This window comes from Anabrus simplex, chromosome 1, assembly GCF_040414725.1.
Source record: "Anabrus simplex isolate iqAnaSimp1 chromosome 1, ASM4041472v1, whole genome shotgun sequence".
Classification (NCBI taxonomy): Eukaryota; Metazoa; Arthropoda; class Insecta; order Orthoptera; family Tettigoniidae; genus Anabrus; species Anabrus simplex.
In genome coordinates this window covers 1,145,076,179-1,145,103,822 of record NC_090265.1, presented here as the reverse complement: position 1 = coordinate 1,145,103,822, position 27,644 = coordinate 1,145,076,179, and the positions used below count along the sequence as shown (strand labels likewise).

Here is a 27,644-nt window from a genome sequence, read left to right as displayed (position 1 = left end):
ACGGATAACAGTTCAGGAAGACGACATGGGGAAAAATAAATCAAGAACAATAAAACACTTCACATACAATGCTCTCATTTTTATAGGAAACTTTTGCATCATTAAGCCACTGACCAACTTCCGCTCCCCACCGACCCCAGTGTAAGAAGCCAGATGGCGGGGAGTGTGTTCCATAATTACTAGCAAATCAAGACATTTATCAATTACAGAATAATAAACGCCCACACTCACTCATTCACTCACTCACTCCATAGGCTTCTGAGAGACGTGAAGTTCCCGTGCCGATCTCACAATCTTCTTCCATCCTTTTCGATCCTGAGCATGCTCTTCTCAGTTATCAATTTGGAGGGTCCAGCATACCTTGTTGATCTCCTTTTTCCAGGTGCTTCGGGGTCTTCCTGAAGGTCTTTTCCCATTAAGAGACCCCTTGTATGGATCTACTGGTGCTCTGTTATCCTGCATTCTCAGTACATGTCCACCCCAGCGCAGTCTGTTGGATTCTATCACACCCATTATAATGTGTTGTTGAGAGAGGGTGTAAATCTCATAATTAGATTTTTTCTGCCAGCTTTGAGAGATAGGATCGAACCATGGGCCAAATATTTTTCTATAAACATTATTCTCAAAGACTTGCAACTGCTGCTGCTCTTTCTTGGTTATACTCCATGTCTCGGAACCATACACAAGTACTGATCGAATGATTGTATTATAATCATTTTTGTATTCCTTGTTTAAAACTTGGACCTAACATAGGGCTCATCGAGTAAAAATAAGAAATGCTCACAAATTTAAATATTAATATTAAAAATACTGTACATGTATAGAGGTTTATTACTCGCCAATCATTTCAGATACTGCTGAAAATAACCTCCTTCCCGTTGTGAGACTCTTTTTCATCAACTTGAAAACACAAGATTTTGTAAGAATGCCAGAGTCAAGATATTAATAAGCAAATCTTCGAATGCATCTTCTATAGTTTTTTTTCTTTTTCTCAAGTAACATTCCACCAAAAAATATTTGTAGTTCAACCAAATACAGCATTAAAACAAATGATTTGCCACTTTCTGTAATTCTGCTTTGGTAGTAGAATGTGCTGTATTGCACGTGTTATTTGGCCTTCAATTCTTCTATTGTATGGAATAATTTCAGTAAACATTGTCTTTTAGGGTTCCCCAAATATAATAATCATAGTATATCAGGTCGGCTGATCTAGGGAGACAGGAAATTGTACCAATTATCCACTCATCATAACTGGATGTAAATTGGCTGTGGCACAGTCCTATTGAAAATATCCATCGTCCTTTTCTTCCTGTACCAATTCATTAAAAAATGGATGTAAAATTGTCCTCACATAGATATCTGAATTCACACAGTCACTGAAAACTATTGGCTCAATTACCTGCCGTGCACTTATCACACACCATGACCCTATTTTAATGGGATGTAATGAAAGTTCCTGTACAATATACGGGTTCTCAGTACTCCACAATCAAACGTTTTAGATAATTTGCATGTCCAGAAAGATGGACCCACGCTTTGTCAGACATGAACATCAGCTGTGGATCCAAATTTCCACTGTAAAAACATCAACAAAACCAATTACAGAACCTCATTCTTCCAACAAAATCTGTCTGGTGAAGTTCCTGCATAAAACTTATTTTATATGGTCAAAATTTCAGCACACTTGCTTTGTAGGCTGATACCATAGGTATTTACATTGACTGTGCTAGACGATTACGTGATTTTCTGGGACTTACTTCAAACCATGATCAATATCCCCAAGTTTATCTTCAATAAAAAAATACCTTTTCCACTCCCTCTGTACAACACAAACTGAACCTGTTGCAAGCCACTTTTTCATCAAATTTAACACAAGATTTTGTAGGAATGCTAGTCAGGATATTAATGAGCAAATCTTCAAACACTTTTTCATTATTTTTTTTTTTTGCATCACACCAACACAGATAGGTCTTATGGTAACCATACGACAGGAAAGGCCTAGGAATGGAAGGAAGCGGCTGTGGCCTCAATTAAGGTACAGCCCCAGCATTTGCCTGGTGTGAAAATGGGAAATCAAAGAAATCCATCTTCAGGGCCTGCCGACAGTGGGGTTTGAACCCACTATCTCCCGGATGCGAGCTGACAGCTGACGACCAACTTGCCCGGCATTTTTTACAAGTAACGTTCCACCAAAAAAAAAATTATATTTACTGTGATTACTTACTACAAAAGCAATATACATATGCAACAGTTGCACACATGTTCAGTATAATTCCCATAAGTAGTTAACTGCAAGGCTAGCTTCCCAAATTGTGGTCATGGAAATGGAAGTCAGCCGGTGGCTGAATGAAGTGGACATTTCCTCGTAAAATGAGAGCACTATATAAGTACAGATCACCTAGGTAGAGGGATCAAGTGATTTACATTAATAAGAATAATTATAGAAAACAGATGGAGAACAGTATATATTTTGTTCCTATTCACTTTCTTAAGGAACCAGTACAAGTCACTGCAGGTAGATCAGCAGAGGGAAGATGGAGGGGTGAGGCAAGAGGAAAGGGAAATGTAGAATAGAGGATAGGAAGAATGAGGTGGAACAGGGTGTGAGAAGGAGAAAAGGAGGAGGAAATGGGTTCTATAGATGTAGGGAAGTTAAGGGAGACCTGGAGAGGAGAGGATCCAATGAGGTGGGGGGTTGAGGATCTGGTCATGGGTGACTCAATTGTCAGGCAAGTGGAGGAAAGGGAACCAGGGTAGAGAGTTATCCAGGAATTAGGTTAAGGCAGATACTGAGGAAAATAGAATGGTAGGGGGCATAAAGGAAAAAATGATAATTTTCCACATTGGTACCAATAACATAAGGCAAGTAGAAATAGGTACAAACACAATTGGGGATGTGTAGGACCCAGTTAAAGCAGCACAGAAGCAATTTAAGGAAGCAGAGATTTTTATCAGTGGGATACTGTGTAGGAAGGACACTGACTGGAGGGTAATTGGGGATTTAAATGAAACTATGGAACAGGTATGTGGGTAAATAGGAGTGACATTTGTAGATCCTAATAGGTGAGTACAACAGGAAGTGTGATGTGGAACATGAGTATTTATCATAGAGACACGTTAGGAACGGTGGGAGAGGGAGTACGCATACTGGTCAAAAACAAATTTGTAACCTACGGAAAAAGTTAAGGAAGAAAAACATGAAATCTTAGGTGTAAGACTTACCTGTAAAGATAATAGGCAACTGGAAGTTTTCAGGGTGTACAGACCTGGTAAGACTGGCGCTGACCCTGATGCAGAATTATTTTATAAGATAATCAGCTATGTGGGGAACGGCACAGAAAGAAACGTTATTTTAGCGGGTAATCTGAACTTACCAAATGTTAACTGGGAAAGTAATGTGAATGACAGAAAGCATGACCAACAATTGGAGAATAAGTTAATATGGGAAAGACAACTGAATCAGAAAGTGATGGAACCAACTAGAGGGAAAAATGTTCTAGACAGGGTGCTGATAAATACAGATGAGCTCTATAGAGAAAGTGAAGTGATAGATGGTATAAGTGATCATGAAGCTGCTTTTGTCATAGATAAAAATAAATGTGATAGAAAGGGATGACATAAAAGTACGACTATTAGGGAATACCATATGATCGATAGGAGAGGCATGGGGAAATTTCTTAAAAGCAATATTGATCAATGTAAAATGGTAAATAACAATGTAAACAACCTATGGGATGGGTTTAAAGAAATTGTTAAGGAGTGTAAAAAGAGATATGTACCTTTAAAATTGATAAGAAATGGTAAGGATCCATTACATTATAACAGGGATATAAAGAGATTAAGAAGGAGGTGCAGATTAGAAAGAAATACCATAATTAAGAATGGTTGCAGGAGTAAAGAGAGATTGAAGGAACTTACTGGAAAATTGGATTTAGCAAAAAAATCAGCTAAGGATAACACGATGGCAAACATAACTGACAGCCATATGAATTTCAGGGAGCAATGGAAGGATATGTATAGTCCAACCCATTGGCTAAATGGTCAGCAGTGAAGCCTTAAGTTCAGAGGGACCCGGGTTCAATTCCTGGCTGGGTTGGAGATTTTAATTGCTTCTGATTAATTCTTCCAGCCTGGGGATTAGGTGTTTGTGTTTGTGCTAACACTTTTCTCTTCATATTCACACAACACAACACACAACCTTTAAGTCGTAAGAAAGAGTAAGGACCCATTATATTATAACAGGGAAATAAAGAGATTAAGAAGGAAGTGCAGATTAGAAAGAAAGAGAGTTAGGAATGGTTGCGGGAGTAAGGAGAGATTTAAAGCATTATCTGATCCTGTAATGATTAAGAGAGGCGTCCTGCAGGGCAGTAGTATTGGACCTTTATGTTTTCTTTTATATACATATATATATAATAAGAGTAAAGATCTGGAACCACAGATAAGGATATTTGCAGATGATGTTATACTCTATAGAGTGGTGAACGAGTATAGGTCTTATGGCGACGACAGGATAGGAAAGGGCTAGGAGTTGGAAGAAAGTGGCCGTGGCCTTAATTAAGGTACAGCCCCAGCATTTGCCTGTGTGAAAATGGGAAACCACAGAAAACCATCTTCAGGGCTGCCAACAGTGTGATTCGAACTAAATATCTCCAAGATGCAAGCTCACAGCTGCGCACCCATAACCGCACAGCCAACTTGCCCGGTGGTATGAATATTAATGGGATGAAAAGTCAAGTTGTAAGTTTCACCAAGAGGAAAAGTCCTCTCAGTTTTAATTATTGTGTTGATGGGGTGATAGTATCTCATGGGGAACAATGTAAGCACCTAGGTGTTAATATAAGGAACGATCTTTGTTGCGGTAATCACATTAATGAGGTAGTTAAGAAAGGTTAGAGCTCTTCACATGGTTATGAGAGTGTTCAGGGGTTGTAGTAAGGATGTAAAGGAGAGGGTGTGTAAGTCTCTGGTAAGATTGCAGTTAGAGTATGGCTCCAGTATATGGGACCCTCACCAGTACTACTTGATACAAGAACTAGAAAAAATTCAAAGGAAAGTAGCATGAATTGTTCTGGGTGATTTCCAACCAAAGTAGTAGTGTTACGAAAATGTTACAAACTTTGGGCTGGGAAGGCTTGGGAGTAAGGAGAGTAGGTGCTCGAGTATGTGGTGTATTTCGAGCTGTCAGAGGTGAGTTGGCGTGGAATGACAGAAGTAGAAGAATAAGCTTGAGCAGAGCTGTTAAAAGTAATAGGAAAGATCATAATATGAAGTTGAAATTAAACAGGACAAACTGAGGCAAATATTTGTTTATAGGACGAGGGGTAAGGGACTGGAATAAATAAACATGGTAAATGTTTGATAAATTCCCAAGTTCTTTGGAAACGTTTAACAAAGAGTTTGGTAAACAACTGATAGGGAATCTGCCACCTGGACAACAGCTCTAAATGTAGTTCATTGATGACCGATTCATTCATAGATTGATTGACTGATTAACTGAGAATGTATGTCCAACCCTTGCCAAGTTTCCTCTACGGGATCGAGTATGAAGCAACATGAATCTTCATAGTGAGTTTTTATGACTAGATGCCCTTAGTGATATCAACCTTGTCAGAAAACTTAACGAGATGTAATAAATTACGTGATATTTTATAGTAGGAAGAAAAAAGGTGAAACCTGGTGCTGGCACATAGCTTACTCGTGTTGAATAGCATCAGGGGATCTCCTCAAGGTTTAATGCCCCATCCAATGCCCTCACTCCATATAAAAGTTGCAGAGAGGTTTGGAATTGAATCCAGGCTTTTGGCATGCAATCTAGTGATTAGAAATCGTATACCACCACCTACCCTACCCTGCCCTGCCAGCTAACATTCTGATGGTGAAAATCTTTTTGACTAACAGGACTCAAACCGGCTAACCAGTGTTAGACCATATAGACTTGATGCCTTAACAATCATGGCCACCAGGCAGGATTACTGTCTTACCCGAGAATGAATTATAGAGACATTTCCAGGAAGAATACTGGATTCAGTTGGAAAAGTTTAGAAAAGCAGTTAAGTGGTGGTTGTTTCTTCATGTAAAGGAGCTAAGAATGTCTTGACGATCAGCCCAACATACAGAGAGAAGGATCTAAACATTAAATACCCTCCTGCTCCATCCCAATTACTGGGGGCTTAATAAAACTGGGATACCCTCTCTCCGTGGGTCACAAATATGGAGGGCCCTAGACCGGGGTAATGAATGAAGACCTAAATGGAACCTGCAGAGGAGAAGATAGTCTTTTCGTACAGCATAAAAGGCGGAAGAGGAAGCCCTGTACTCTAGTTCAACATGAGTAACAGATTCTTCACATTCAGCGAAGACAGAGAAGATGGAGTTTGTACACCAGAACTCATGGAGGAGGCAGCCCAGTGTCCAGAGTTAAGTGGACATTTCCTGATGGAGGACAGCAGCTCCAAAAGCATTACGTAGTGGACATGGGAAACACTGCTCTAGCAGCCTCTACGGTTCCCACACTGCGGCGCAGAAAGGAAATGGACGTCTATCTTTCCAAGACATTCAATATGGTTACAGTTAGAGTTACTAAAGCAATGGCCCTCATTCCGGGGCACCCCTTAAATGGGGAAAGGGAATCAGAAATCGCCCCGAAGACAATTAGTGATAATTTTCAAATTTACAACAAAAGAACAAGAGTTGCGACATGAAATGTGCGAAGTTCATATATGACTAGAATGCTTGCAAATATTGAAGCAGAAAAGCAGTGTCTGAGCCTTGGTGAAGTTAGATGGCCTGGATCAGGGACACAGAAGACTGAAAACATTGTCCTATATTACTCTGGTAGTGGTGCTCCTGAACATCGATATGGAATAACTGTGCTCCTCTATTCTGATCTGGTGAAGTCAGTCATCAATTTCATTCCCCTTGGAGATCAAGTCATGCATTTTAAAATGCAAACTTTCACCACGCCAAGAATATTGTCTAGGTTTATACTCCAACAGAAGATTAAGAAGATGAGTTGGTTGAGAAATTTTATTCCACCCTGGAGAAGGAAACAGAACATGAAAGAAAGCATAGACAACAGTAGTCCTCAGTAACTTCAATGTAAAGATAGGTTTTGATGTGAAGGATGACAATGTTGAACAATACAGTCTTGGTGAAAGAAATACCAGAGAAGATCATCTGGTACAGTTTTGTTAGGACAACAGCTCTCTATCGTCAATAAATTCAAGTTATAACCCCAACACTTGTATACATGAACATCCCATTGCGAACGTCACATTGTCAGGAACCAGATATTCATCTTCATCAAAAGTCATCTGAAAACATTCATTAAAGTGGCTACACTCTACCCTTGTACAGATGTTAATAGTGACCACAACCCCGTGATCATGAATTTCAAACTCCATTGCTTTGTCAAGATTAAACTCTCTGCAAACCCTAGGCACACTGATATACAGAAACTTAACCTCCAGACATGGGCTCAAACAACCTTGAAGTCTGAACAAATGAATGCAGTAAAAGGCTCAGGAACAGTTTATATTGAACCACAATGCAGTGTCCTAAAGAATGTGTGTGTGTGTGTGTGTGTACGCGCGCACGCGCGCACACACACACACACACACACACACACACACACCAGAAAAATGTTCTGAGAACTAGAAATCCAGAAGAAAATAATGTAAAATCCTTAGTGAACAGAAGAAAAATTACAAAATTGAAAAATACTATTCTAAGGATTACATGAACTAAAATCATACCAAAAGCTGGGCATTGGGAACCCTACATATTTATATTTAGAAAATGAAACATTAAGCCTTTATCTTACAAATAATGAAGTTCAATTAGATATAACCATTCCACAATACAGTTTAGTCGCCCGTTGTCCGGTCCTGACATTTTTCAGATAGTACTGCTGATTTTGAAAAACGCAATATAAATAAATGCAAGGTGATAAGATATATCACGCATAAGTAGATTAGATTCTGTATTAATGCAGTGAAAATGCGATCAGGAAGTACAAAAAAATTACCTCCAATATACTAAAACTAAGAATAGTGTAACCAATATAAAACTGTTCCAATTAAAATCAACTATACTTCAAAAATAGTGTAAATAAAAAGAAAACATCCCAGTCAGAATTAACCACACTCCAAGAATAGCATAAATTATAACAACAGTCAAAATTAAGCATACACAGATAATGAAATAACTGTAATAACAAAAGATCAGTATGTGTGTAACAATAAAATAATAACATTAAAACCTGAACGCTGAAAATAGTATCATCGCTTAAGTGGGAAAATGAACATTTGGCTACACTTGCGTTGGTAGTATGGGCGAACTTCTATTGAAATCTTTCAAGTCCCGTTTTGCGAGTTATCACATTCAACTGGATAATCAACAGTATCCCAGTGCTGATAAAAACATTGCCTGTACAATAAGACTTCAATATACTCATAGAATAGTCGTATCACTTGCTATCAAATGAAACAAGTTATGTACTCACATTAACTATTCCAAAGGGAATATACCACACTCCTCGTAAATATTGGTGTCTTTGCCCGTATTACTAGTCTCAGTGGAGTCACTGCTGTCATCCTTACCCACGGAAACAATACGTTTTGCCAACCGACATTCAACAATTCCATTAGCTTCCTTTCCCCGGTGCAGATCTTCCCATATGTGACTCACAATACTCTTCTGCTGATTCTATGGAAAAATTTTGACTGCCAGGTGCACTAAGCTTTCAACATCAGCAAGACGAAAAGATTTCCTATGTTTGGCAACATATTCTTTCACGTGTCCAAATTAGCTCGATAGCATTAAAATGGCAGTAGTAGGGATTAAGCATAATTACCCTATGACCATGAGCTGTAGCGATGGAGTCTACTTCTCCTACAATAATATACGTATTTATTGATCCTCCTGTTCAATACATTATTCCATCTCTTAAGATGAAGTATGAAGTTTATTCAGACATGTTTCGACTACTTATGACCTATAATAATTAAAACATTATCAGATTAAAATATACGTATACACCATAGGGGCCTTATCATTTGGGATATTTACAATCCAGTAAAAAAAGTATTAGCGTTAATAATACCTAACATAGTAAGGCATACGCTTTTGTCCGTTGTAAAATAGCTTCTTGTTGTAATTTATAAGGACTATTAACATTTATTAAAATCCTACCACTCTTCTAATGTTCAAATAGTATGCTGCTGGTACATCTTAGTTCTACAGTAAGTATTATTGAAGTACATATTGGGTAACTTTAAGATGCAATATAGTAAGTTAACCATCAACTAGGTATCATCTGCAATGGAAGTGAAAAAATACATAATTTTGTATGTTGGGAACGAAAACTAAGGTTTGAATCATATAGATTGTATTAACTTATTTGCCCACTTAACTGTCCTGGATCTGCCGTTTCTGGGGTCTGCCTCTCAAGTGCCAATGACCCCATAAGACGTATTATTAATTTTAGAGGTAGTCCAACTTGCAAGACATCGCAATTCATCCAAAAATTCCTAAGGACACACTATCATTTTCAGGGAGTTACAAATATAAAGAACTCGATAGAATTATGTAATAAAAACGAAAAAACGAAATATGCTGAAACATCACACTTTTCACTCATTCAACATCACTAATATGCATGTCAACATTCCCATTAATAAGACCATCAAACTAGTAAAAGACAATCTAATTACATACAGTACATTAAGTACAGGAGAGAGAGAGAAACAAATTCTAAAGTTTACATTACACAATTATTATTTTACTTTTAATAATGTAATATACCAACAAACAGGTCTCCCTATGGGAACACCAGCATCTAGAATTTTGGCCAACATATATACAGACCACATAGAATATAGCAATATAATTGGCAAAATTAAGGCCATGAAACAATGGACACGTTGCATAGATGACGCCTTTGCTATTATAGATACGGACATCAACAACATGAAATAACGTGCTCGAAAATAATATAGATCCTCACATAAAATTTACTATGGAAACTGAAAACAAGAATATACTTAATTACCTTGACATATCCATGACATGCGATCTTAAGAATAGATTATCTTTTGATATATATACATAGAAATCCAATGAATACTGGCAACACAATTCATCAAACTTCATTGGACACCGCCATACAGAAGAAAACTGCCTACAATAGTATGGTGACAGATAGAGCCCTAAAAATACCACTGTCCCAGAAAAATTTCAAAAATAAATAAAAGCCACCCAAACAGTAGCTGAGAATAATGGATTCAGCATAACATTTATAAATAAAAATACCAGTATCAATAAACAGAAAAACAAACCCAAGAGTACACTAAAGAAAGAACCAAATCAAATGAAATTCACTTTATTTGCAAATGAAGTGACTACCACAGTGGCAAATGGTACACTAAAATACATTATTGTCAAGCACTATTTTAAATTAACAAGAGAAGATATTTTCCTAGAATACAATATTATACAATTTACATTAACAATTTTTTTTATTAAACAGACAACTCATCCTTAACAAATTCATATTGTTTACAAAATTCTACTTATAAAATCTCCTGTACTTACAAACATAGTCAATTCATATACAGTATGTAAAATTACTTCAAATAATACTATACAACTGGTATAAGATTAAAATTTACATTGCATTTATTTATTTATTTTAACCCATTTTGGAATCTAAGTAGCATAATGACCTGCTGCGTCTAAACCAGAGCCCCTATTGCCACCGCTTTTCAGTTTCTGAAGGGCCTCCACAGCTACAGTAGCGGTCTCAGGCCCTCGAAGTCCCCACTGTACTTCACCCTTACAGGCAGTCCCCTACTTTGGCTGTCCAAGCTCCATAGACCACGGGATGGAATTAATTTATTCACGCACATTTTTTTATTTACAATAACCTGCACTGGTTGTAAAGAAAAGTTCTCCATATTTACGTTTAATAACAGCAATATATATCAGGTCACTAATGTTAATAAAAAACGTAATATAAAAAATGCATATAGGACCAATCATACTAATACAAAATAATTTTTTACTGCCATTAATAATAATAATAATAATAATCTTAACAAACACAGTAAATCTGGAATGCATAAATGGGAATGTTAGGAATGTGAATCTATGTACGTTGCACAAATAGGTAGAAATTCGATAACAAGGTATACAGAACAACATAACGCCATTAAACATAAACATTTCCCTCCCATGAGTAACCATCATAAGAAGTCTGGTCATAAATACACCATAATAGATAAAGACTTCAAAATCCTATGTAATGAACAAAAGGACCCTTTGCTCTATATTTTATAGAGCATCTACATTAACAATGATCAATACAAGAAGAATCCCTCATATAATTTAAATAAAAATAAATGAAAAAAGAAATATACTAATGAAAGCTTTCACACCAAACATTTGCAAGCAGTACTGCAACAACGATAAGTCCTGCCCAAACATACAAGAACCACACCCTTTCCTACACACACGGAAGTCACTCCGCCCCTTCCGGCAAGACCTCCCTCCTCCTGTAACAGCAGTAACCATATTACCCAATAATAAGACGGCACTTGAGAGGCAGACTCCAGAACAAGAGATCCAGGACAGTTAAGTGGGCAAATAACGTAAGTTAATACAATCTATAGGACTGAAACCTTAGCTTCCGTTTCCAACATATGAAATTACCTATATTTTCATTTCCATTAGAGATGATGACTACATAACTGTTACACTCATTAGAAGGAAAACTCATTCATTTTCATTTCCTCTTGTCCAGCTTCTGTCAGCTACGGGTGTTGATGGCAATTCTCCACCACTCCCCTTCAGTAACTGTATTCCAGTCCAGCCCAGTCGTCTTTTTCTTATGCTGTTCTTGACAGAGTCCATCCATCTTGTTCTGGTTCTCCCTCTTACCCCTCTTTCCTTCTTTCAGCCTCCAACCCTTGTTTTGGTACCCTCCCTCCATCCTCATAACATGTCCAAAACATGTCAATTTATTCTTCTCCATCCTATCACTCAGTTTTTCTATCAGTATCTCCTTTCTTACCACAACATTTCTTTCTCTGTCCCTCCTTGTCTTCCCTACCATACTCCTCAGGAACTTCACCGGCCTGAATTTTACTCTCATTTCTTGCAGTCCACGCCTCTGATGCATACGTTACTATAGGGGTATAGTATATCTTGTACATTATTTCTACATTTCATAGAAACTTCTCTGTTCCACACCAGGTTCCTTATATTCTGGTACAACATATCTCCCACTTGTACCCTTCTGCTGATCTCCTTGCATCTTGCATTATTTCACTTCCCAAATATCTGAAGTATTCAATAACCTCAAGGTTTAGTCCCCTTATACTAATGATTCCTTTTCCTTCTCTTTTTCCTCATCATCACCACTGTCTTGTTCTTCTCCACACAGATTATTGTACCACATTTCTCAATATTGTCATTTAAAGCCTCTAGTTGGATTTACACTTCTGTACTGTTGACTCTCCAGATTACTGTCATCTGAAAACAACAATATTTTAATATCTCTTCCACATCTTGCCTTTGTTTCCTTTAGAATTTTATCCATAACGATTATAAACATAAGTGGATACAATACACTTCCCTGTCTTAGTCCAGTTTGGTTTCTTCTCACCGAGCTCGATAGCTGCAGTCGCTTAAGTGCGGCCAGTATCCAGTATTCGGGAGATAGTAGGTTCGAACCCCACTGTCGACAGCCCTGAAAATGGTTTTCCGTGGTTTCCCATTTTCACACCAGGCAAATGCTGGGGCTGTACCTTAATTAAGGCCACAGCCGCTTCCTTCCCACTCCTAGCCCTTTCCCGTCCCATCGTCGCCAAAAGACCTATCTGTGTCGGTGCGACGTAAAAGCAACTAGCAAAAAAGTTTGGTTTCTAAACCAATACATTGTACCCATCAGAGCCTGAACACAACTGAAACAATTTTTATACATTGCTTTCACTAATTCCCTTGTCCAGCTCCACGAATACATGGTTAGCGCGCTGGCTTTTGGTCAGAGGGGTAACGGGTTCGATTCCTGGCAGGGTCGGAAATTTAAACCATCATTGGCAAATTTCGCTGGCACAGGGGCTGGGGGTATGTGCCGTCTTCATCATCATTTCATCCTCATCACAACATGCAAGTCACCTATGGGAGTCAAATAAAAGAAAAGACCTGCACCTGGCGAGCCGAACATGTCCTTGGACACTTGCAGCACTAAAAGCCATACACCATTTCATTTCATTTCATTTCATTTCACTAGTTCCCTCGACTGCCTTCCACATCCTTTTCTTTCCAGGGTTTCCCACACCTTTTCTCTATTAACCCATTGGAACCTGACTAATAGTCTAACCTGCACAGACAAAAAACTCTATTTTCGAGAATTACGCTTTAATTTTGTTTATTGAGAATCGGCCAAAAAATGGCATTTTTACAAATCTATATACATCACAGATCAATGCCTAACTGTACATTAACTGTTTTTCAGTCTTCAGTACTGAATCATCGTGTGGTATTTTTTTTTATCAGACAGTATTTTGTGTTTTTAAAGAGTATTCTGTAGAAGGATGGATTCCATTTAGAAGATTCACTGAACTTCAAGGAGTAATCTACATGCGGTGCAAGACTCATCACTTCCTAGTCACTAAAACGACAAACGTGTATAAATTGGTATGGAACAATTTCGTATGTCGGCATTCGGTCCAATGAGTTAACACCATCGTATGCCTTCTCTAGATCGAGGAATACCATCACCAGATCTTTTTCATATTCCCACTGGTTTTCCATCAGTAATCTCATGCTAAATATAGGGTGTATCATTGACCTGCTCAATCAAAATCCATACTGCTCTTCTAAATTTCTTTCTGTCCTTCCTCTCATTCTCCTTTCTATTATTCTCTCCAATATTTTGGCTACTTGTGACAACAGTAACCTATATAACCAATGTAGATAAACAGGTCCTGCTGCCTTCATCACTGCCACACACATTTCATTCATCCCTGTAGCTTTTCCTGTTTTCATTTGTTTAACAGCCATTTCCACCTTTGCTATTGCAATATCACACTCCATTTCTGGATTCTCCTGATTTCCCATTATACTCTCTTCTGCATCATTTCCCACATTCAGGAGTTCATCAAAATGATATTTCCACCTATTCTTTATCTGTTCTTGGTCTGTTATTACATATCCACTCTCTTCCTTCACTTGTTTTGTGCAGATTTTTTATCAATCCATTCAACATCTTTTTTCCACCTTTTATATCCTTTTCCAACTCTTGTGTGAATCTCCCCCAAAAAATTTTTATTTACTCATTCACCAATTTTTTTATACTTAGTTTTAATGTCCTGATACTTAATCTTTCTTCCTTCTTTCCTATCTCTATTCCAATCTTGCCATACTTTCTTCTCTTGTTTAACAACCTCCTTCACCTTTTCATTCCACCAAGGAGCCTCCTTTCCCTTCACTCTTGCCTAAGTTCTGCCACAAATCTTCTCTGCACAGTTTATAAATGTGGTTTTAAATTTGGTCTGTTCTTCTTCTACACATTCTATATCTGATATAGGGATCAGCTGTTTTAATTCGACCTAAAATTTCTCTTGAGTTCTTTTACCTCCTAATTTCCATACTTTTATTTTCTTCTGTCTTATTTCTTTCACTCTCACAATTTTAGCTATTTGTTTTAAATTTTGCCACCACTCCTCTGTGGTCTCCATCAAACAGCTCACCTGGTAGTGCTGTTACATCTATTAGCTGTTTATAATTTTTTTTTTTTATTATTTTTTTTTTTATACCGAGCTTGATAGCTCCAGTCGTTTAAGTGCGGCCAGTATCCAGTATTCGGGAGACAGTAGGTTCGAACCCCACTGTCAGCAGCCCTGAAAATGGTTTTCCATGGTTTCCCATTTTCACACCAGGCAAATGCTGGGCTGTACCGTAAGGCCATGGCCGCTTCCTTCCCACTCCTAGTACTTCCTTGTCCCATCGTCGCCATAAGACCTATCTGTGTCGGTGCGACGTAAAGCAACTAGCAAAAAATTATTTATTTTCTCAAGCAAAAAATAACCAAAAATGTTTTTATCCTTTCACCCAAACCATACCAAGTGAACTTTCTACTATTCTTCTTTCTAAACCCAATGTCATTCACAATCATTCCATTTCTCTCACAAAAATCAATCAACTTATCTCCCGCCATACACAAATGGACCTATCACTTCTTCTTTACCAATTCTGTCATTTTCAACATGCACTTTGAGGCTTCCCACGACTATCACCTCCATATCGGTAATTACTTCCTCGAGTTTCTCCAAGAATTCCTCTATATTTTTCTCACTGTTTCCTGTTCGGTGTGCACAAACTTGGATGAAATCTTTCACTATCACTAACGTAGTCTAGCCGATTCACATTTTCATCCAGGACTTTGTTAACAATCACTCCCACTCCATTGTTTGCATCACCTCCTCCGCTTCAGTATAGGGTGTACCCTCTACTCATCCTCATCATTCCCTTTCCTCTCCACTTGACCTCACTCAGTCCCATCATTCTCCTTCTCTACAAAATCAATCACCTCTTCTGATTTTCCTGACAGGGTCATAACATTATTATTCTCACCTTCATAATATTAAATGCTGGTTGCCCACTTATCACAGCTCCCCCAGTACAAGAACTGCGTGTCGTTTTTAGCAAGTCACGTCCTTTTTCTCAGGCTGACAATTACCACCACTCATTTTAGGCTATTGTTACAATGGAGTCGCCACTCCCAAAGGCATTTTAGAGCTACTGCCAGCAATTATTCAGGCCACCCCTTATATGCGAAACAGATGCCCTTGCAGCTGCCCCTAACATGGGAAACAAATGCTGCTGATGAATAGTGTACTCGTACCATCCTCCGAGTACTGGGCTGCCTCTTTCACAATCTCCATCATTCGAAAGTCCATCTTCTCTGCTGTAGATTCCATTGAGAGGTCTTTGTCCGTAACCCTGAGCTGGGACCCTTACCAGATGCTACATGCCAGGTCACTGTGCTTTGGAACTCACATAGGAAGGGGCACCACTCTCTGGGGAGGACAGCCTCTGAAGACGGGTCCCTACCTGCTTTACATCCAGGATTTTGAAGAAGGAAAAAATTACAATGCATAGTTGCCCAAAACATACTTCAATATATACATACCATAGAACCAAGATGTACCAGCAGCTTACTATTTGAACTATAGAAGAGTGGCAGGATTGAGATTTTAATGGTCCTTATAAATTAAAACAAGAAACTATTTTACAAAAGGCTATAACTTACAATGTTATGTATTATTAACACTAACATCGCTTTTTACTGGATTATAAATAAGAGTTAAACCATCAATACAGAAAATGAAATTTACAAACTGTAATGGAGTCTAGTTCGTATGTGAAAAAAATCTAGGCTTATGGAGTTTTATGCTTTGTAGCAGCTCTACCTTTGTGATATCTCCAAATATCCCTGGTACATTATTTGCCACCAGCCACTGGAGAATTATTTGTTTTCTTTCATTATTGGTGCTTTGCATACGGGGTATTGTCCATAAAAATTACAGAATTGGAACTTATGTTTGATAGCAGGGTAAACCATATAGTGAAAATAATCCCATGAATTTCTTCATAATAATCACAGGTGCTCTTTGATCTGAAGAGAAGCATAGCTCCCAGAACAAGTTCATTAATGCCAGCTGCATGAAGCAAACTAAGACTACTTCCCTTCCCAGTAGATGCTCTGAAAAACCACACTGCAGTTTCACCTGTCCAGGCCACTGATTTACAGAGCCTGGCATATACCCACATTTCATCTTATCACACCCTTCTACCAGGACAAGTCATCAGAACTTCCCTAAAAAATCTACCTCACCATGATACAATTTAATTTCTCTCCTTCACGGTTTTTCTCTCTTAATCTGGAAGGATGCGCATATGGGTAACTATTACCAAATAGCTTAATATGATAATAGTGGAAACTGTCCTCACTTAGCACGCAGAGCAGCGGCGACAGCACGTAGTGCTGCCATCTAGCGGCTCGCAGGGAACACTAACATAACGCGCTATTCAAACACTACACATTTCGACTTCCAACCCAACGAAATACAGATTTTAAGACGTTTGCGTCGTTCTGGTAACATAATATAGGGAAGGTAAAAGGTGGATGTTGATCTGAATGAACCAGTGATAAGAATAAAACAAATGTAATATCCAATAAAAACATTAGATCGTCGTGTTATGACTAGGGCCTACAGTCTTCAAGAGCAAATCACACATGCAATATATTTTTTAACTTGGCATTTTTACAGGCAATATGTTTCACTGTTGAGCCATTGATTCTATTCACAGATGCCTTTATAAGGACTTTGAAATACTTGTTTGTCGGTCAGTAATTTTACACAGCTGTTACATAAGCCTACACTACATTCATTCAATGACAAAAACCTGTCATTTAATTTTCTTCTAATTCCATCTTTGCTTTCTAACAAAAGCTAAAAAAAACCTATCTTCAAATGTTCTTGATATTTTAGCATCTAACTTTTCCCCACAAATATTTGGAAACATAATTTTAGAATTGTCATATTTTTTCATTTCTATGTGCAAGTTTCCCATGCTATAATCATTATCATAAGATGACAATACATCCCTACACTCAGCATGGGGAAATTTGCTACATGCCCAGCCCATGACATAATTGTCTGCATTTTTCTGTATTATATCATGTCATAATCAGTTACCTGATCACTTAACTCACACTGTCGAGAGACATTAACACCAAAATTGCACTTCATCACATCATTATGAGTCAGTAGAAAGTCTGCAACATCAGATTCACAATTGCTGTCATCAGAAGCACAGAGCAATTGATTTATCATAACACTCCTTATGGCACTGCAAAATTTTGTTGCATCTGGGGTTACATTGTTGCCTTCTCTTGCTCTAATGATGGAAATAATGTTTTCAATGCAGTCCTGTGTGAGCCTCCTTGTTAGCAAATAATGAAAACCATAATCACTATATAATTCAGACCACAATAGTTTCAGTGCAGAAATATTGTCTATCCAACCCTGAATACAGAGAGGGTTGCCTTTGCAGTTATTCTAAACTTTGAGTTATTTTAGACAATCACAAATTTCATCCAGCTTTTTCATATGCCCGGAGTCATTGCTTAAAGGTCTCCTGAACTCTTTGGGGTTACTGAGACTTGAAGAATGAAAAATATCAGATAAAGTATCACACATTTCTATAAACTCTGCAGTGTTTGCAGCACTTGATTGCAAAGAATTGAATGACACATGAACTAGCATTCCAGAAGCTACAGAATGGCTGAGGACTCTGGTGGCTAAACATACCCTCATACCTTTCATCTAAATCTGCCCTTCTGCTCTTCACCCACTGAGTACAGCTAAAAATCGATTAAATGCATAGGTTTAATCATAACAATATTTTAAAGAAAGTATGTTCTCATAGATAGAAAAAAATACCGGCACGTAAACATTAACAGGTAGGCCTATACTCACAGCACTTTGTTGTTAGGAAATCTGTAAAATGGCTTGCGATTACTTTGTCTTCTGTAATGAAAACACCCATGCATAGCACAAATAACTCCTCTTCCTGCCATTTCCAAAATCGTGATACATTACAAGCACAAAACTATCTGAAGTACAAATAAAACACTTCTGGCATACACAGCTGACAGCCGTAGTAAGAGTAGTTAGCCTCTCGAGCCGCTAGATGGCACGCAGAAGCGGTGTCGCCAGTTTCTCGCAGGAGTTTCCACTATTATCATATTAAGCTATTTGCTATTACCCAGGCAAAATTGAAATGTATATTTCAGTTATTTCTAACGAGCTCGTCAGGCCCCACCTCTCTGTATGTTTCGAGTGAACCCTTCCAAATGTCATAACCTTGAATCAGCTGCACAACTTTGTTAGTTCTGCTCATGGTGTGAGAGAAACATCTACTAGATAAATTTCACTTATGTGTGTGCTCATACATTTCAGAATACCATTCTTGTTTATTGTTAACTACTTTGTTTTTATGGATGAACAGTACGGTAATTATTCTTAGACAAGTAGTATACAGTACATGTGCTTCTTTTTTCGGCAAGTTCAAGCGAAATTTTTGTGACCTTCAGGAAGTGAAAATATATCACTCTATGATGTAGAATGGAATTATAAACATTTTGCTCCCAAGGAAACAGCAACATCGAGGCTAGTAATGACTCAGAAATGAAAATGCTGTACTTGGATCACACAAAGGAACATCAGGCATCGAGAAGTAAAATACTGACTCCACCAATGAAACTCCAAAGTCGTGTTCAGTGACTTTCTGGAAAATCTGAGGAAAGGAAAAGTAAAGCGTCAAGCAAGAAGATGCAAAGACCATGGAAGAAAAAGGATAGACAAATCACAATATTATGCAAAAAAATGATTTGCCAGGAACATGTGAAGCCAGTGTGTGGAGAATGTGTGGAAAAAGTGAAAGAACAACAGAAATAATGGACCAGGAGCAGAGGTGCCAACCTTTGAAGTGGGTTATCAGTAATCCCATTTCTAACTTACGCGCGCGCGCGCGCGCGCACACACACACATACACACCAACAAAACGTTTACGAGTTAAATACAAAGCACCCCGTTTGCCCTTTCCTACAGCAATCTATTCTAAAGTATATCATACTGCACAATAAAATTTGCTCATTACCTGTTAGTTCTGTGATAAAAAATTCTCTGTAGCTTGTTTCGCACCCAGCAGCTGCTTTTCGGTGTAGGTTTTCTTGAAACATACTTCCCCCTGAGATGACATTTTTGTCTTCAGAACCATAAGCTATTCCAGTGTAGATGTACTTAACGTAAGCCTGAATTCTGTCTGATTTTTCCTAACAACACTGAAAACTCTTTCTGTGGGAGAGTTACTATCAGGTACACTTAGTACTGCAAATACAACATTACTTAAGGTTTTATACTTAATTTGTCCACTTTCATTTTTAAGCTCTGCAATGTTGCCCCAATTCACATCAATGTTAGGTCCATGTACAACGTATTTAGGGAAAGTATCACACTGGTAAACTGCAAATTCCTCTTCAAGTTTGTCATGATCACTTTCCTTGACAAAATATTCAAGAGATGAATAGGAAACCTTCATTCCGAGAGAGATGTCTACAACTTCGGCACGATGAAGAAATTCATCATCAAGGGGAAATTTCCTGGTAATGTAACTGCAAGCTGCCATAAAAAACTCTCTGACAGAATTATGAAACATCTCTTCATCACAGTCATTATTTTTCAAGTACGCCCTAGCTTTTGCTCCAATTACCAAGCCCTCATTGGCTTTCTGGTATTTCCTCCTCTTGAATTCAACACTCAAACGGGAGGTAGATTCTGACTGAAGAGAACATGGCTGAACAAATCTGACCAATAGGTCGGTTAAAAGACCAGTAAGTTTCCTCCTAAGAAGATGTACGGCTGGAGCATCTTGTTGCAGAAATATATTCACAGAGTTAAAAACAGGAAGTGAACTCTGAAGAAAGTAGCAAAACAGTTTTGTGTGTGGGTCTTGTATGGAAGATTTCATAGTTTCAAACTTCTTGGTGGTCTCATTTTTATGGTGGATCTCACTACAAAACATGAGTGTCAAAGCTTCCCACTGCTCAAGAACTCTATCAACAGACTGAAGAAACGAGAACCAATGGGTACTAACATATTTCAAAATTTTGTGACCCTCTGTGCCACAAACAGCCTGATAAACTTTCAACGTGTTTTGCCTTTTAGAACTCTTATCAAGATAGTAATATAACTGAACCAAACAGTTCTCTACATTGACTGGCAATTGGGCTACTGCTTTTTGTGCACACATGTGTATGAGATGACATGAACAACCCAGGACATAAACAGAAGAATGCCTGTCCTTCACAAATTTGGCAACACCTTTATTTGCCCCTATCATTGTGTATACATTGTCAGATGAAAAAGAAATGCAATTTTCCCATGGAATGGCTAAAGAAGACATTTCACTATTAATAACAGAGAAAATTCCCTCACCTGTATTGTCGGTACTCTCTAACAATGACAATAGAAGAGTTGATATATGGCCTCTCTGAGCATTAAAGAAAGATACAACTATAGGATAAAGTTTAGCTGTATTTGAATCCGTACTACTATCAGTAGCCAAAGAAAAAGGCGTTATTTGCAAAAGTTCACTTATTTCCTTTTTTGCCTCAGATGCCGTGTATTGAACCAAAGCAGAGGTTTTAGTTCTTGCACAACCATATTTCTGAGATATCTTAGAGTCGGGGAACATTGATCTAAACAAATTTCCAGCATGATCTGAAACTGACAACGGAATATTATGCTCCGAACGAAATGATGTGAACAATAATTCGACATTTGTCACCGCAGTTTCATTACTTTTTACAAAGAACGATGAAACAGACTGGTTTCGTAATTTTGATTCACCGTATGTGTGACGTTTCTTGGATTCTATGTGTCTTCTGCAATCATCTCGTCCACCGTGAGACACAGAGAAATCACACGAACACACACTGCAGAACACGTGGTTTTCACTAACACTTGAGGCAAGTAAGCACTGCCATCCTTTCTGTAACCGTCTCGATATTTCTGTAACACTGCTGTCCTCTTAGAAGATGCAATTTGACAATTGCTCCGCTTCATTTCACAAAACCTATCACTACTTTTCGAACCAACGTTTACGATAATTAGAATTGAAATGCGCTAAATATATCACTCGTTCTACGCACACAACAAACCGCGCATCAAGAACAGCAGAGCAAGGAGTAGAGCCTACCTCACGGCCGACTTGATACGTCATTCCCGCGTTATTCTAGCTAAGAGAGCAGCGTATATCTATGTAGCTGGCCGTGATTTCACAACGCTCGCGGGACAAAAACGAAGTGATGACCAAATAACTGCCAAATATGTTTAGTTGCCAACTTAGAAGCATTGAAACAAGGAGGGTTGACCAGTAATGCTCTAGGAGCAAGGAGGTGCAGACTGGAAAGAAATAGAGTTAGAAATGGCTGTGGAAGTAAGGAGAAATTGAAGGAACTTACTAGAAAATTGAATCTAGCAAAGAAGGCAGCTAAGGATAACATGATGGCAAGCATAATTGGCAGTCATACAAATTTTAGTGAAAAATGGAAGGGTATGTATAGGTATTTTAAGGCAGAAACAGGTTCCAAAAAGGACATTCCAGGAATAATTAATGAACAGGGAGAGTGTGTATGTGAGGATTTTCAAAAGGCAGAAGTATTCAGTCAGCAGTATGTAAAGATTGTTGGTTACAAAGATAATGTCGAGATAGAGGAGGAGACTAAGGCCAAAGAAGTAATAAAATTTACATATGATAACAATGACACTTACAGTAAGATACAAAAGTTGAAAACTAGAAAAGCAGCTGGAATTGATCAGATTTCTGGGGATATACTAAAGACAATGGGTTGGGATATAGTACCATATCTGAAGTACTTATTTGATTATTGTTTGGTCGGAGGAGCTATACCAGATGAATGGAGAGTTGCTACTGTAGCCCCTGTGTATAAAGGAAAGGGTGATAGACATAAAGCTGAAAATTACATGCCAGTAAGTTTGACATGCATTGTATGTAAGCTTTGGGAAGGCATTCTTTCTGATTATATTAGACATGTTTGTGAAATTAATAACTGGTTCGATAGAAGGCAGTTCGGTTTTAGGAAAGGTTATTCCACTGAAGCTCAACTTGTAGGATTCCAGCAAGATATAGCAAATATCTTGGATTCTGGAGGTCAAATGGACTGTATCGCAATTGACCTGTCTAAAGCATTTGATAGGGTGGATCATGGGAGACTACTGGCAAAAATGAGTGCAATTGGACTACACAAAAGAGTGACCGAATGGGTTGTTATATTTCTAGAAAATATATCTCAGAGAATTAGAGTAGGTGAAGCTTTATCTGACCCTGTAATAATTAAGAGGGGAATTCCTCAAGGCAGTATTATCGGACCATTATGTTTTCTTATATATATATAAATGATATATGTAAAGGAGTGGAAACGGAGGTAAGGCTTTTTGCGGATGATGTTATTCTCTATAGAGTGATAAATAAGTTACAAGATTGTGAGCAACTGCAACGTGACCTCGAAAATGTTGTAAGATGGACAGCAGGTAATGGTATGTTGATAAACGGGGTTAAAAGTCACGTTGTGAGTTTCACAAATAGGAAAAGTCCTCTCAGTTTTAATTACTGCATTGATGGGGTGAAAGTTCCTTTTGGGGATCATTGTAGGTATCTGGGTGTTAATATACGGAAAGATCTTCATTGGGGTAATCGCATAAATGGGATTGTAAATAAAGGGTACAGATCTCTGCACATGGTTATGAGGGTGTTTAGGGGTTGTAGTAAGGATGTAAAGGAGAGGGCATATAAGACTCTGGTAAGACCCCAACTAGAGTATGGTTCCAGTGTATGGGACCCTCACCAGGATTATCTGATTCAAGAACTGGAAAAAATCCAAAGAAAAGCAGCTCGATTTGTTCTGGGGGATTTCCGACAAAAGAATAGCGTTACAAAAATGTTGCAAAGTTTGGGTTGGGAAGAATTGAGAGAAAGAAGAAGAGCTGCTCGACTAATTGGTATGTGATACAATTCCTTTAGTTTTGCCAATTGCCACCTTTTCAATTGGCAAAACTAAACTAAAGGAATTGTATCACAAGTAGATCTTCAATACGGACAAGGAAAATGAAGTTTATAACCTGCAATATAATTGGTATGTTCCGAGCTGTCAGCGGAGAGATGGCGTGGAATGACATTAGTAGACGAATAAGTTTGAGTGGCGTTTATAAAAGTAGGAAAGATCACAATATGAAGATAAAGTTGGAATTCAAGAGGACAAACTGGGGCAAATATTCATTTATAGGAAGGGGAGTTAGGGATTGGAATAACTTACCAAGGGAGACGTTCAATAAATTTCCAATTTCTTTGAAATCATTTAGGAAAAGGCTAGGAAAGCAACAGATAGGGAATCTGCCACCTAGGCGACTGCCCTAAATGCAGATCAGTATTCATTCATTCATTCATTCATTCATTTTAAGGGATTGAACATTTTTTACTTCTTTCCTTTTTTCGCAGAAATTACTTTTTATCGTGACAATGTTGCTTTTCCGTAATAATTTCCCCTTCGACCGTAATGCCGTAATCGCGAAGTGAAATCCGTAATAATTACGGACAATCCGTAATAGTTGGCACCTCTGCAGAAGTGAAGTGTAATCAAGTCTGATCTTTGAATAACCTTTACAGTTCTTACCCTCTGCTCTTTCCTCTATACCCAACAGGTGTTTATCATATGTGACTTTTTTGATACAGAAAAAGTTCGTCTAATATAAATGATGCAATATAAACAACTGAATTATTCCAGTGTATGTGTAAGCCTTGTGAGATAAATACTGTATTTCAATATCCATTCTTGTTATCACAAATTGCACACAGCCGTAATTACTCCATACAACTGATTTACTACGTTAATGTATCATCATTTAAATGTTGTTGATTTCTCCTTTTTTTTCCCCCCCCAGCATCTGTCTGATGTGAAAATGGGAAACCACGGAAAACCATCTTCAGGACTGCCAACAGTAGGGATTACATAGTTTCCAATAATTACAATTTAGAACGAAGGAGGATTTTTGCTTGTGGCTAATTTTCACCCATCGTGCATCCTTGCATCTCAACAGGTTAAAAAAATTTCCAACGAAAGCCAAATTCACTCAGTAATTCAAGTGGTCTTTTTTTTTCGTCAAATAAGCCAAATTCTTCCAAAGAGGAAAGTAGTTTCTCACACGTGGGAAATTCCCTCTTCAAATAACTATAAATGTGTCACCATATCACAACGTTCTGAATTGCATCTAGTGGTGTTTTGCCTGGTGTAGATCTTCTCAGGTGCAACTCACAACACTTTCCCACTTAATCTATGAAACATTTTTGACTGCCAGGTGCACTAAGCTTTTGACATCAGGGAATGGTCTACATTTTTAGGAGTATGCTGCACTTTGGGTATATTAGGATTCCCTGCACACTTTTCACAGTGCTCTTACCTAATTTTATCATATTGCAAACTTAATTCACCTCTTTTGCAACACAAAGATGCAGCCAACCATTCACATTCTTTCGCAAAATATTCACGTAGCTAGAATATAAATTCAAGACTTTGGCACTTTTAACAGCTGACTTTTCCTCAATTGTTTCTGACTAGCAACTGGCCACGTCACAATAACAATTAAAACACTTACAGAAATCATGAACACATGCACTTCATGCAGGCTAGAGGGCTACTGCCACGTTTCCCTTCAACGAAACAGCGTAATTGTGCCAGCAATAGACAGGACCCATTGTATGAAAAATGGTGACTGGTGGTTACTCTTAAATCTTACAACTAGCACACATATCACAACAGGCATTGCAAAGTGGGACAATTATTCTGCCCCTACAAAACTCTATTTTTTTGCAATAAAAATGACTTCATTAAAACAATAACATCAAACAGACAAACTGTGCTGGTTTCAATGATTTAATATTAAAATCATAGGCATAATATAATTTCGTAAGTGTTTTGATGGTTCTATCTACAGTTTCAAATTGCCACACATTGGCAATACTGTTCACTCCTCTCTCTCTTCTGTACATCAGAATCTGCCAGGACCGCACAATCGGTGGCTTAATTATAGTGTAAATAGTTTGGGGTTCTGTGGATGCCCATGCTTAAAAGAAAACTGCTTAAGAACACAATATTACAGAACAAAGAGTACAACAGTAGCTTTTCAAGAGAACTACAAGCAAAACAAGAATGCACATAAATCAACTGTGAACAGTGAGAGTAACAGCTGAAAGAAAATGTGTAAAATAGACACAGACAACACAGCACAACTCTACCTAATTTCAAAAGCTATTTTAAGATTCCTCCTACATAATTTATATGCCCTTTAGTATTTACAGCAGTATTTTGACTCCCATTTGTAAATTTTAAAAAAATAAAAATTCATTTCAGCACACGTGAACAGGAAATATTATTTTAAAGTATTTGACAAAAGTTATCATCGACTGCCAAACATAACTTTCAACAAGAATTTCTCCCCAAATGTTTTACTCAGAAGATCACTATTCCAGGTACAAATATATCTACATTCAAAATAATAACTACCAAAAAGATACAAGAGTTATGAGGAAAATATACTTGGAGCTTCACAAGAGGACAGTATAACAAATGAGCTGAAGATATTTCCTAAAATGCTTATTTGTTCCTTTAACTGCTAAACAAGCAAAATTAAAGATCCATTTTAGGTCAGATAATGACAAATACATGGCTTTCATTAGTGCCAATAAACCCCAAGTCGTACCATTAGTCCCTATTTTGCGATAAGTGTCTATTTAAGCAACTAAAATATTATTTTTAAATTATTTAAATTTTGTTTTAAATCTATATAGCTCCTTGGTAGATATCCTCTCAATTTAGAAATATCCTTAGTGAAATGAGGCATAAATTTACAATAGAAATATTTTAAAAATATACAGTAGTTGACTGTAATATAACTATACAGTAGGTAGTTTCAGTAAAGTTTCATTCAGTCTGGCTCCTTGACTGAATAGTCAGCATACTGACTTTCGGTTCCGATGGTCCGCAGTTCAACTTGAACTGTGCTGGTACCGATATTTTTAAATGTGTATGGTTAATTCCCCTGTCTCGGAGACTGGATGTTTTTGTTCTTTATAATATACTTCTCGTCTACACACAACATACCACACTGGGCCAAATCCTCCTCATGTGCTGACCCAATGAAATTGGAAAAGGGCCAGGATGAAGAAGAATTGCTTCATCTTATCTTCACAGAATTGACATCAATAACAAACTGGCACTTAAAAATACAGTGAAACCCCTGTTTAGCATCGTTCAGGTAAGAATTTAAATTTCAAATACAGTAGTTTGCATCGTACATTATCATACTAATTTTGATAGTGCCAATTTTAACATCTTTAATGCCTATATAGGCTGCCTAAAACAGGACTTTTTAATGTCCTCAGCTTAGAAATGAAAATCATACATTACATGTAAAGACTTAGTTTTTATTTAGCATCTGGCTTTTAATGTCGGTAGTCTCCAAGGCCACGTATGGTCCCACTGGTGCAGATCTTTGTATTTGATGTTCATGGGCAACCTGCACATCTGTATGCGAGATGATGATGACAGAGAATAACCTAACAATTTTACTGAAAGAAACATCACGTTTCATTTAGCATTCATCTCAAAACTTTGACTTGCGACTAAAAGTAACAGTCAACCATCTGCCCCCTAGCCAGTGTAATTCATCATTACATTACATCCTGCAACTCTCAAAACAGATTCTCGTCTTCAATTCACTGCTACTCACAAGGGAACTATTGATAAATCCATATCGAAACCAACAATGCAATTTCGCTGAGAGGATGAGGAGACCATAAAATAGCTATATACAAAAATTCAGCTGCAATTTCAAACTAGAAGGTGTTGAAATCTTGATTCAAAATCAATGTGACAACGCAGCTACTGGACAATCCTTGCTTCTTACTGGCTGGCGCAGCATACAGCGGAGTAG

The 27,644-nt window shown here is 37.8% G+C and overlaps 1 protein-coding gene across 1 annotated transcript in view; it reads right to left on the bottom strand.

Moving 5' to 3' along the window:
• The window catches only part of G9a (histone-lysine N-methyltransferase G9a), a 429,274-nt gene that overhangs the window by 274,357 nt on the left and 127,273 nt on the right, over window positions 1-27,644 (bottom strand). The gene's annotated exons all lie outside the window — the stretch shown is intronic.